This window comes from Panthera uncia, assembly GCF_023721935.1.
Source record: "Panthera uncia isolate 11264 chromosome C1 unlocalized genomic scaffold, Puncia_PCG_1.0 HiC_scaffold_3, whole genome shotgun sequence".
Lineage (NCBI taxonomy): Eukaryota > Metazoa > Chordata > Mammalia > Carnivora > Felidae > Panthera > Panthera uncia.
In genome coordinates, this window is record NW_026057584.1 from 16,863,572 (window position 1) to 16,873,885 (window position 10,314).

The following is a 10,314-nucleotide window of genomic DNA, read 5'->3' on the forward strand; positions in this document are numbered from 1 at the left end:
AACGTTGAAAAAAAAAATTAAAAAAAAAAAAAAAAAAAAAAAGGAAATAGATGTTTTAAAAAAAGAAATTCCCAGAAAAAATATTTTGTTTTAGATACACGCAGCACGTTGGGGCACCCGGGTGGCTCGGTCGGTTAGGCATCCGACTTCGGCTCAGGTCATGATCTCACGGATCGTGGGTCGGAGCCCCACGTCCGGCTCTGTGCCGACAGCTCAGAGCCTGGAGCCTGCTTCGGATTCTGTGTCTCTTTCTCTCTCTGCCCCTCCCTGGCTCACTCTGGCTCTCTCTCTGTCTCTGTCTCTCTGTCTCTCTCTGTCAAAAATGAATAAACATTAAAAAAAAAAGAATTCTTTAAAAATAAAGAAGTAAATAAATAAATGCAGCATGTTGTACATACGCTTTGGTCTGATCTGTGTCTGGCCTACATCCTAGAGTATCTTAAATTGCTAGAGACATTATTAAGGACCCTTTCTTCCACTTGAAAAGCACGCTCTTAGAAACTTTGTCTTGAGATGAGGTCAAGTCTTGAGTTTGTAGTTACTGAAATCCCAGAATGTTTCACAGTAGATAGTATGTAATCCTTTATGTTTTGACTGAATTTTAACTTGAGTAAACTGTTTAGTGGATTTGCTATTTCAATTGGGAGAGGACTAGGAATCCTGCCAGTTTTAAGAGAATTTAGTCGACTTTGGTATTAGAAAAGCAAAGCAACTTTCATTTCAAGTATAATATTAGTTTGGAAATGTTCTTGTGTTCCTTTTCTTTTCTTTTCTTTTCTTTTCTTTTGATCTTCTGAATTTTGAAAAAAAAATAAGGATGCCAAATACTTTACGTATTCGCCAATGAATAGAGAAATCTTGTAAGAGAATTTTGTGTAAGGCATAGCACCCTATAATCACCCTATAAAAATAAGAAATATTTACAAATGCCAGGTTTTCAGTGGTGCAATAAATATGGCAGTGACTTAAATAAGTTATTCAGCACAACTTCTAGGAAAATATACATGTAAGGATCTTAACAAGCTTTGTTATTCAAGTCTGAATATGAATATGAGCTTTAAGAAATGATCAAGAGAGAGAACCAACCAAGCAGCAGTGGCTGTCGACTGAGGCCAGTCGTAAATCATCCTCGACTTGGTTTAGACTCAAGACTTGGAGCAAAGCTTTATTATTTCTCAAAGACCTTCCAATTAGTTTATTTTTAAGACAGATTTTGTAAACTCGTATGCCACAAATATTTATAAGTGGCAGCTGTTTATCTTCTCCAGACTGAGAAGGAAAAGGTAAAGCAAAAAAGAGGGACTCCTTGCTCCCGATAGAAAGAGAAATTCACCACAAGGTTTGCGGGAGAAAGAACATCAGTGGGTTCTGATACTGCCATGTTTCTAAATATAACCTTTACCCTATAAAAACTAACACATTGAAAAGATTAAATGAAAACTAAGTTAATGATGATGTCATTAAGCAGTTCATACTGAGGAACTATCTCAGTAGGTAAAACGAGGCTGTATTAATGACCCAGTGCAGAAATAAAATCAATTCTGAGGACATAAACTTGTTTTAACACCTTGAGAAAGGAGACCTAGCCCTTTTATAATTTGTTTTACGCCCTTAGAAGGTAAGGGTTTATAGCTCTGAGGTCATACCTTTACCAAGAAGTAAGTTTCCTTACGGATATCTAACCTGTGAATTATTTAAGGGTTTGTTTGTTTTAATTTTTTAGGACATTTGAAGTGCTCCTGCCAGTCTGTTTCTCTGTTCATGTCAAACACTTCAAAGATGTCGAAGGTCTGAGTAAATTTAAAGCTAGGTTTTGTCCTAATTTTAAGACTAACTTAAAATTATGTTACGGCAAATGGTCTCGTTTAGTAGTGAACTAAGGAAATTATGTGCAGATAGCAGATGAATCCTTCATTAAACCATTGATAGAATTAGAGAAAGGAGTAATATAGCCTGAGATTAAGCAAATATAAGCTCTAGTCCCCAGACACAAGAAGAACAAAGAGTTTTTATCCAGCATACACATGCCAGGAGCACGTTATTTGCACTGTTGGATACTGTCTGTGCGTGTGTGTTTTGATAAACTGCAATGAACCTGCCAGCAAAACAAAATATAACATTGGCCCCATTTCCCAGAAGGGTTCTACAAATACAAACACAAAAAGCACAATGGATTTTTAAATGCTCAGGATAATAAAGTTAATTGATAGCATTTGATGCTTCTGCCTATCAGTTACCACCTTTATGTAAATCTCTCTTAAATGCCATTAGAATTTATGTGTCTACAACGGGACTGCCCAGAAGGTTCCGTTGTAAAGTAATCCCGAATTTGACTTCCCCTAGCTGAATCCCTCCTGAAGTGAAAAAAAGTATCTCTACTTGATAATAAGAGAGAAGGAAGGAGTGTGAAGGAGGATGGGACTCAAGGGGATAATCAAAGTTAAAGGGGTGTATGGGGAATTGATTGTTTGTGGTTGCAGAGTAAATGAGAGAAAAGGAGCTAAAGACACAGGTTTATGTGTCAAATACCCTCCTGCGATTAACATGACTCTGATTGAAACAAACTAACGAACCTTGCTGTTCTCTGTTGAAACCCAGTAGTCACTGGGTAATTTTTGTATTTGAACAGATTGTGATTTTTAAACAGAACTCACTGGTGATAGTGGTAAGAATCCTGTACCTGAATCACTATGACGGGATAACAAGGGAAACAAAGTCACAGGTGTTTTTAGCCTTCTCTTACTGTATAATCACATCCAGCATTCTCATAAAGATGATAATGAAATCGAAAAGAAAACCACCATACTTTCTAATTATATACATGCATAGAATTTGATGTCAGTATAGCTTTTTTATCATTTCCCTGACCTAGTCTTAGGTAGTCAAGGCCCTGAGCCAAATTGTTTGTTTGTTTTTTTTTTTAAGTTTATGTATTTATTTAGTTTGAGAGAGAGAATGAGCAGGGGAGGGACAGAAAAAGAGGAGGGTGCAGAAGATCAGAAGCGAGCTCTGTGCTGACAGCAGACTGCCCAGTGCGGGGCTCGAACTCACAAACTGCGACCTCACGACTGGAGCTGAAATCAGAAGCCCATCCCCCTGAGCCACCCACGCGTCCCCCCAAAGCAAATTGTTCCAGTCTTTTCCCTGCTGTCCTTGCCTCATCCTAAAAACCCAACGTCCCCATCTGATCGTTTCAAAATCACTTCGGGTCAACTCGGGACGTGTTTTATTCTGACCCAAAGTTCGCACAAGGTCTTTTCAAACTAAAGAAGCAATAGAATTTTATGTAAAGAATATCGTTTTAGATTTTTCTTGCTTTATCTTAGATTACTTTTAAAATAGCCTTGGGGATGGGCTTCAATTCCATAAACATATGTGTGGGGTCGTTTCTTTATGTGAGATTCTCTGAGAGATGCCTGGATGGAAAAATGGATTTCCTAACCTCCAGCAGTTTAAAAGTCTAGAAAAACAGCAGAAATGTACACACCAACTCCACTTTAAAATGTCCCGAGCGTGGGGAGGAAAGATTGGTCCCATCTAAAATGACCAGAAACATCATTAAAGTAGGTCATAAAAGTCATCTTGGGTTTGAATCATTAAGTTCGCACTGGCACATAGGAAAAAGCCCTTGAATCTTAGGCTACTTCTTGGGGATGAGCAAGGTCATATTTATCACTAATCCTTAGAAGTGCCCAGGCTGGCTGGCACCCTTCCTACTCTCTGTTACAAAAGTTGAAGCGCATCCGGCTAATTCGGCGACTTAACCAGCCAGGGCTCTGTTTGGTTTCTGAAAATTCTGTTGAGTTGTTCACAGCGAAGGGATTGAGTGATCACCTCGGAATGCATTTGCAAGATGACTGGCTGGGATAAGTAATCACGATTAAGTCCTATCTTCCAAAGGCGGACTTTAACCTTTGTATTGCCTGAAGCGAATAAAAATGGATCCGATTTCAAAATACCCGAAAACTCATCAGAAGGGTGACCTAATTCCCCTTCCGATATTTGGCCCGGTCTGGCAAAGGTGAAGTTGACAAAAAAAAAAAAAAAAAAAAAAAAAAAATTGGAGGCGCCCTTAGGGTATACAATCTGTACTGGCTTTCAGAGGGGAGCAAAAGTTCAAGCAAGTGGCACTTGAGACCTGCTGGCGATGTTTTTGTTTTTGTTTTTTTTTTTTATCATTCATTTTCAGTTGAGGATTGTTGACGCTCCTGAGCTGTAAGGATAAATGCAAGGAAAGGACTGAATCGAAAGGTCTTCAATTAATTCAATTATCGTCAATAAGATTCTTCCTCCTTTAGAAGAGTGACCTTCGCTATTTTCAATACCCACTCAGAACAACCATTTGGAAATTCAATCTGCTGCTCCCTGATTGGCTTCCAGACGTGTCACTGACAACTGTAGCCACTCAGTCATGGTTATAATATCCCGGAGACTTGCTGTTCCAACTGGGGTGGTGAGCTTGCAGCATCTGCCTCGCCCAGGAGCTTAGTCGAAATGCAGATCTCAGGGGCGTCCGGGGGTGGGGGGGTTGGGGAGGGGGGCTCTGTTGGTGAAGCTTCCTGCTCTTGGTTCCGGCTCAGCTCATTGATCTCACGCTTTGTGAGTTCAAGCCTTGCATCAGGCTCTGTGCAGACAGCGTGGAACCTGATTGAGATTCTCTCTCTCTGCTCCCTCCCTGCTCTCTCTCTCTCTCTCAAAATAAATAAATACACTTATTAAAAAAGAGAGAGAGAGAGAAGAAATGCAGAGCTCAGGCCCCCGCCCAGCCTTCTTGAATCAGAATCTGAGTTTTACCGGGGCGCCTGGGTGGCTCAGTCAGTTGAGCGACCGGCGTCGGCTCAGCTCATGGTCTCACGATCTGTGAGTTCGAGCCCCGCGTCGGGCTCCGTGCTGACAGCTCAGAGCGTGGAGCCTGCTTCTGATTCGGTGTCTCCCTCTCTCTCTGCTCCTCCCCCACTCGTGCTCTGTCTCTCTGTCTCAAAAATAAATAAACATTAAAAAAAATTAAGAAAAAAAAAAAAAGAATCTGAGTTTTACCAAGAGGACCAGGGGGTTAGTATGCACATTAAACTCTGAGAAGCACTGTGCTAGCATTTGGACTCCAAGGTAAAAATGAAGAAAAGTACTACATCCTGCATAAATTTAAAGCTGGCCTTGGAGAGAAACAGTACCACATGTGGTTAAGGACCCATAGGAGCTTTTGCATCTGTGTTGTTTTGCCTTGGTATTTAAACGTGGTGATTTAAGGGGTGCCTGGGTGGCTCAGCTGGTTAAGCGGCCCACTATCACCCAGGGCATGATCTCAGGGCTCCCGAGTTCAAGCCCCGTGTCAGGCTTTGTGCTGACAGCTCAGAGCCTGCTGCAGATTCTGTCTCCCTCTCCCTCTGCCCCTTCCCTGCTTGTGCTCTGTTTCTCTCTGTCTTTCAAATATAAACAAACATTAAAATAAAAACAAACAAACAAACATGGTGATTTGATCAACAGTCACTTCCATAAGGAAAAGAAGCACCGTTTCTCCTTCCTCCACGGAGTTGTTGACGGCCCCTGCTTTTGATAGGCCTGGGGCCTGCAGTTTGTCTCTGAGACAGAGACAAAGAAGAATCGCTTGCCCCTGACACAGAGGAGGGAGTACAGCTCAATAACTCAACTGTCACCTGCCAGTTCATCCTTCTTACACTCAACCTTAAAGATTCCACAGATCCTGGCTATCTCGCCACCAGGCCCCTTGGGAATATTCGAAGGCCTCAGATGAAAGTTGCTGATAAGGGGCGGCCAGGACAGGGGTGAGTATCATGGCCCGATGACTTCTGGCAGCTTCTTTCCGCTCACCTTTAAGGGTTCGTCTAATCCATCAACGGTTCCTTTTGAACTGGCTCACAGACGAGTCCCACGCAATAGTTAGTGTTTCTAGATCTCAGTGCTTTCTAATGCTTGGAGCAATGGGCTTGACTTGTGAGCTCCTTCGCTATTATTTGAGAGAAGTCAAGTTATACACAGATGTGAGTTAGGGAACAAGAAATAACCTTGGCCACAGTCTGTGCTTCCCAAACTGTCATAAGCTCCAGGGAAAGAAAATGAGATGCTGGGTTCACTTGAAGATACCCAGGGGAACTCAGCCAATGAACCAGATGTTAGGATAGTGTTTATTAAAGGCAGGGTCTAAGCGTATGAGTTTGGGTCTTTTATCTTCTATTGCACTCATCTTACCAGTGACTATAGCCATGTGTCTTTGTGTGTGACTGAACAGGAAGGTATTGAAAGCCTCGTGTTTTGACAGTTGCCATGACCATTCATGTGTAGCCCATGGGTACACAGATAAACTGCCTCTTTTGACGAAATCCCAATCCATCAAAACAAGGGTATGGGTAGATCACAAGCAATGAGGTCCCCTGTGTGCAGGTAGTATGTAAATCAGCATTGTTTCGAAGGATTGCGGGCATTAAGAGGCCGGCGTCACGGGGTTACTTTCTAGGAGATCTGGAAGCGTGGCATTTTATCTCTCTGGACTTGGTTCCATTATTCTTAAAGTGATGAGTTTCAAATCAGGGTCCCACAGGACACGGTCCCTAGGAAATTAAGTGTTAACACAGTGAAGAGATGTGAGATCTCATGATGTGGAAGGTGAGCCTCCAAGAGGAGACACAGCATGTTGAACCTCCCCAGATCTTTGACCTGGGTTCCCTCTCACTGTGCTAGGTCTGTCTACATGCCCTGGAGCACTCTGGGAAATGCTGTTGTGGCTAGTCTCCAGGATGTGTGACAGGGCCGATCGTTTGTGGCTCTGTAATCTTGGAGGCAGCCCATGCTCCTCTCTGACTTCTTTGTTGGTAGGACCACGGAAAAGATCTTCCATAGTATAAAAGTCATTTACATTTGGGGCCATGGCACACGGGGTCTCCCATGCCTCTCTAATTGTATATTTAGGCAAAAACAATTACCTTTTAGTTGAAAGTCAACCTTGAATGTAGGATAGGTTGACACATAAATTGACCTAATAGAAGAAAGCTGCTTTTTCATTACGATTCACTCTGAAATAAAATTCGTATAACATTTATACCTGTGGTTTAAAAGAAAATCATTTAGTAGAAAAGGGAAAAAAATGCCTCTCCATCTATTATCAGATAGTGTCAAGTGTTTCTGGGGCATAGCTTCTAAAAACTCAGTCTTTTATCCCTTTTCTCTAAATAAATAATATGGTTGTGACAACCAATAAGCAGGCCTGTTTTGTTGGGAAAATATTAAAATTAGAAAATTGTGTGCCTGTGGCGTTTGTCCTAAAGCTTCGTAATTGAGTGTTAACACACAGGAACAACGTGTTCGTTCGTGATATGATGTGTTCTGCTAAAATGAATCATTATGGTATAGTATTTTAGATTACAAAGAATTCTGGGATCAAAAGAATTCCAGGTTAAAAAGATAGCAGAGTAAGTTTGAATTTTTTTTATGGCTTCTCAGAAGCAGGCTAGGATTAAAAAGAAATAATAAATCCCCACTCTGATTTTAACATAAAATGATGCTATTGGCATTTGGACTGCCATTGGCCCCGGACTCTCAAACTGCAAACCTATTGGCATAGTTTTTTTTCCTCCTTTTCGAAACCATCAGTAAACTTCTCTCCTTTTCAAATGACCCATCCAGTTCATGTCTACTTTTGGAGAAAACTGCTAAGTTATTTAGCTTCGAAACGAGCTATATTCCAGCCTTCGTAAGGGCGGTTCCTGGAATCAGTCTAATTTTGAGTACGCGTTCCTGGCCACAGCTTATTATTACTAAAGAATACGTGCTGACAGGCAGAGACAAAAAGGTCATGGAGAAGGTCACTTTTAAACAGAAATGTGATTTATATACTATAAAGCACTCTATTATTATTAGATAGGAATGAAAGTTCAGAGAAAGAATATGGGAGTTGAAAAGTCTCTTATTTCTGAAAGTTCAGACAGATTTCAGGAGGAAATTGTGCCGTGAATTTCTATTTCACTGAGAATGAGGCTCCATGGTGAGCGGTGTGGACAAAATTAAAGGCAGATATATGAACCCAGGTAATTTTATCACGTTTTCGGTTAAACTAACTAAAATATTTGATTTTGTCCGGGTGGCAAGCAATTGCATTTATACGCACACAAAGTGAATGTTTGCTTAAATTACTAATTATTCGTTTTGAAACACAAAATCTGTCAAACGTGGCGTTTCATGCAGCTGAGAGTCACTGCCTTTGCAGCAGTCAGTGTTCTGTACATTTTCGGTATTGTTTTATTTTTCTGTTCCTCCGGGGGTGGGAAAGAGAGGAGAGGGGCAGGAGGAGGGAGACGGAGTGGAAGGTGGTGAGAGAGAGAAGCCTTTGCTGTAGTTTTGAGTCAATGCTAGAATATAATAAATTTTCAAGAGTCAAAACCAGCTTTAGACATATACTAAACACTAAAAAACAAAAGAAGGCTACTAAATTACGATGACATCACAAACCACAAAACGGGCCCTGTTCTTTTTACTGAAGTTAAAGATGTCTTATTGGCACAGGCAAGGTTTTCTTGCCTGGAGCGGTGTCCCAAGTTCTCCAGTCATTTCATCTGCAACCGGTTGACTATGTTTCACGTTGGTGATGAATTATACTCTATTTCCTCAGTCTAATCCTTTTCATTTATTTATATTTTATGGAGGAAACATAAAAGGCTCCTTAGAAAAATCCAACTGTTTTTGATAAACCTTGTCATGTGCAAATAATGGAGCCTTGTCAGGGCCAAGCTTTTCTGGAAATTTATACCTTCTAATAATAATTAAAAGGAAAAAAAAAGAAAATCAGAAACAAATAAGAAATATATTGAATTGGATTCAAAGCATGTTTGTGGCTTTGAATCAGGGGCAATAAAGCATTTTCTATCAAAAAATGTTTAAATGTGGCAGTGTGACTAAACTCCATGTTCAGCTTGAATTTTGGATTTTGCAAATAGTGAAACCACGACTTCAATTTTTAAGCCGAAAGAAGAAAGAAAACATTTAGTTCTTAGTGAAGCACTATATTAATAGCCTGGATCAGAGGCAACAAGAAAGAGCTGGACAGTAGAATAGACTATAGCCTGATAGGTTGTAAAGAATCCTCAACAAGAGGTTTTTAGTTCTTCCTCTCTTTTTTGTAAAGTTTATTTATTTATTTTGAGAGAGAGACAGCCCAAGTGGAGGAGGGACAGAAAGAGAAGGAGAGAGAGGATCCCAAGCAGGCTCCGCGCTGTGAGCACAGAGCCCAACGTGGGGCTCGAACTCATGAACCGTGGGATCGTGACCCGAGCTGAGATCAAGACTCAGATGCTTAACCGTCTGAGCCACCCAGGTGCCCTTTAGTTATTTCTAAAGAAGTAAAATTTATACAGAGATGTGTATTTTTGCTATTCATGGAACACGGATAACGGGTTTTTATTTTCTAAGCATTTTCTTCCAGTGGAAGAACCACCATGGCATCCCAGCAAATAAGTTTTTTTATTATTATTATTAGTTACAATAATTAGTAATGTCTACAAATTAAATATTCAAAGAAAAAAATGACCAAGTCTATGTTGATTTCTTTTACTTCCTTGGGGATTTCTATTAAATCAGTAGAACCTCTGTGGCTAATTATACAAAGCCTGTTTAATAGATTTCATTTGCTTTGAATCCTAATGGAATATATTCCCTATTCTTATCCCCCACAATAGTGTAGAGTTTCTATTTATGATAGTAGTTCTCAATACAGGCTGTTTATTAGAATATTCAAGGGAATTTCTAAACATACTGATGCCTGCTTACCTTGAACCAGCTGAAACCCACTTTCTGTGGGGGGGGAGTGATCCTAGGCATCTGTGTGTTTAGAAATTCCTCAGGTGATTCTAATGCACAGTAAGGTGGAGCCCCACTGATCTGGGGGATTTTATCAGAATCTTGTTAGAGTAAAAATTACCATGGGATCAAGAAACTTATGCTTACTTAAATGGCCAGAATTCTATCCACGTTTCACCCTCGTGGGTGGTGGAGGCAGGATAGGGGTTGGAAATTCCTAGAGTTCTGAGTTTGAATCTAGGCTCTGCTGTTTACTTAAAATACGACCTTGATCTTCCCTATAAGAGAGACTGTATACTATGGGCATTAAGGAGGGCGCTTGTGATGAGCACTGAGTGTTGTGTGTAAGTGAAGAATCATTGAATTCTACTCCTGAAACCAAAACAATATTGAACTGCATGTGAACTAAAATTTAAACTAAAGAAAAAAAAAAAAAAAGATGACGGGGTGGCTGGGTGGCTCAGTCTGTCGAGCCTCCGACTTGGGCTCAGGTCACGATCTCCCAGTCCC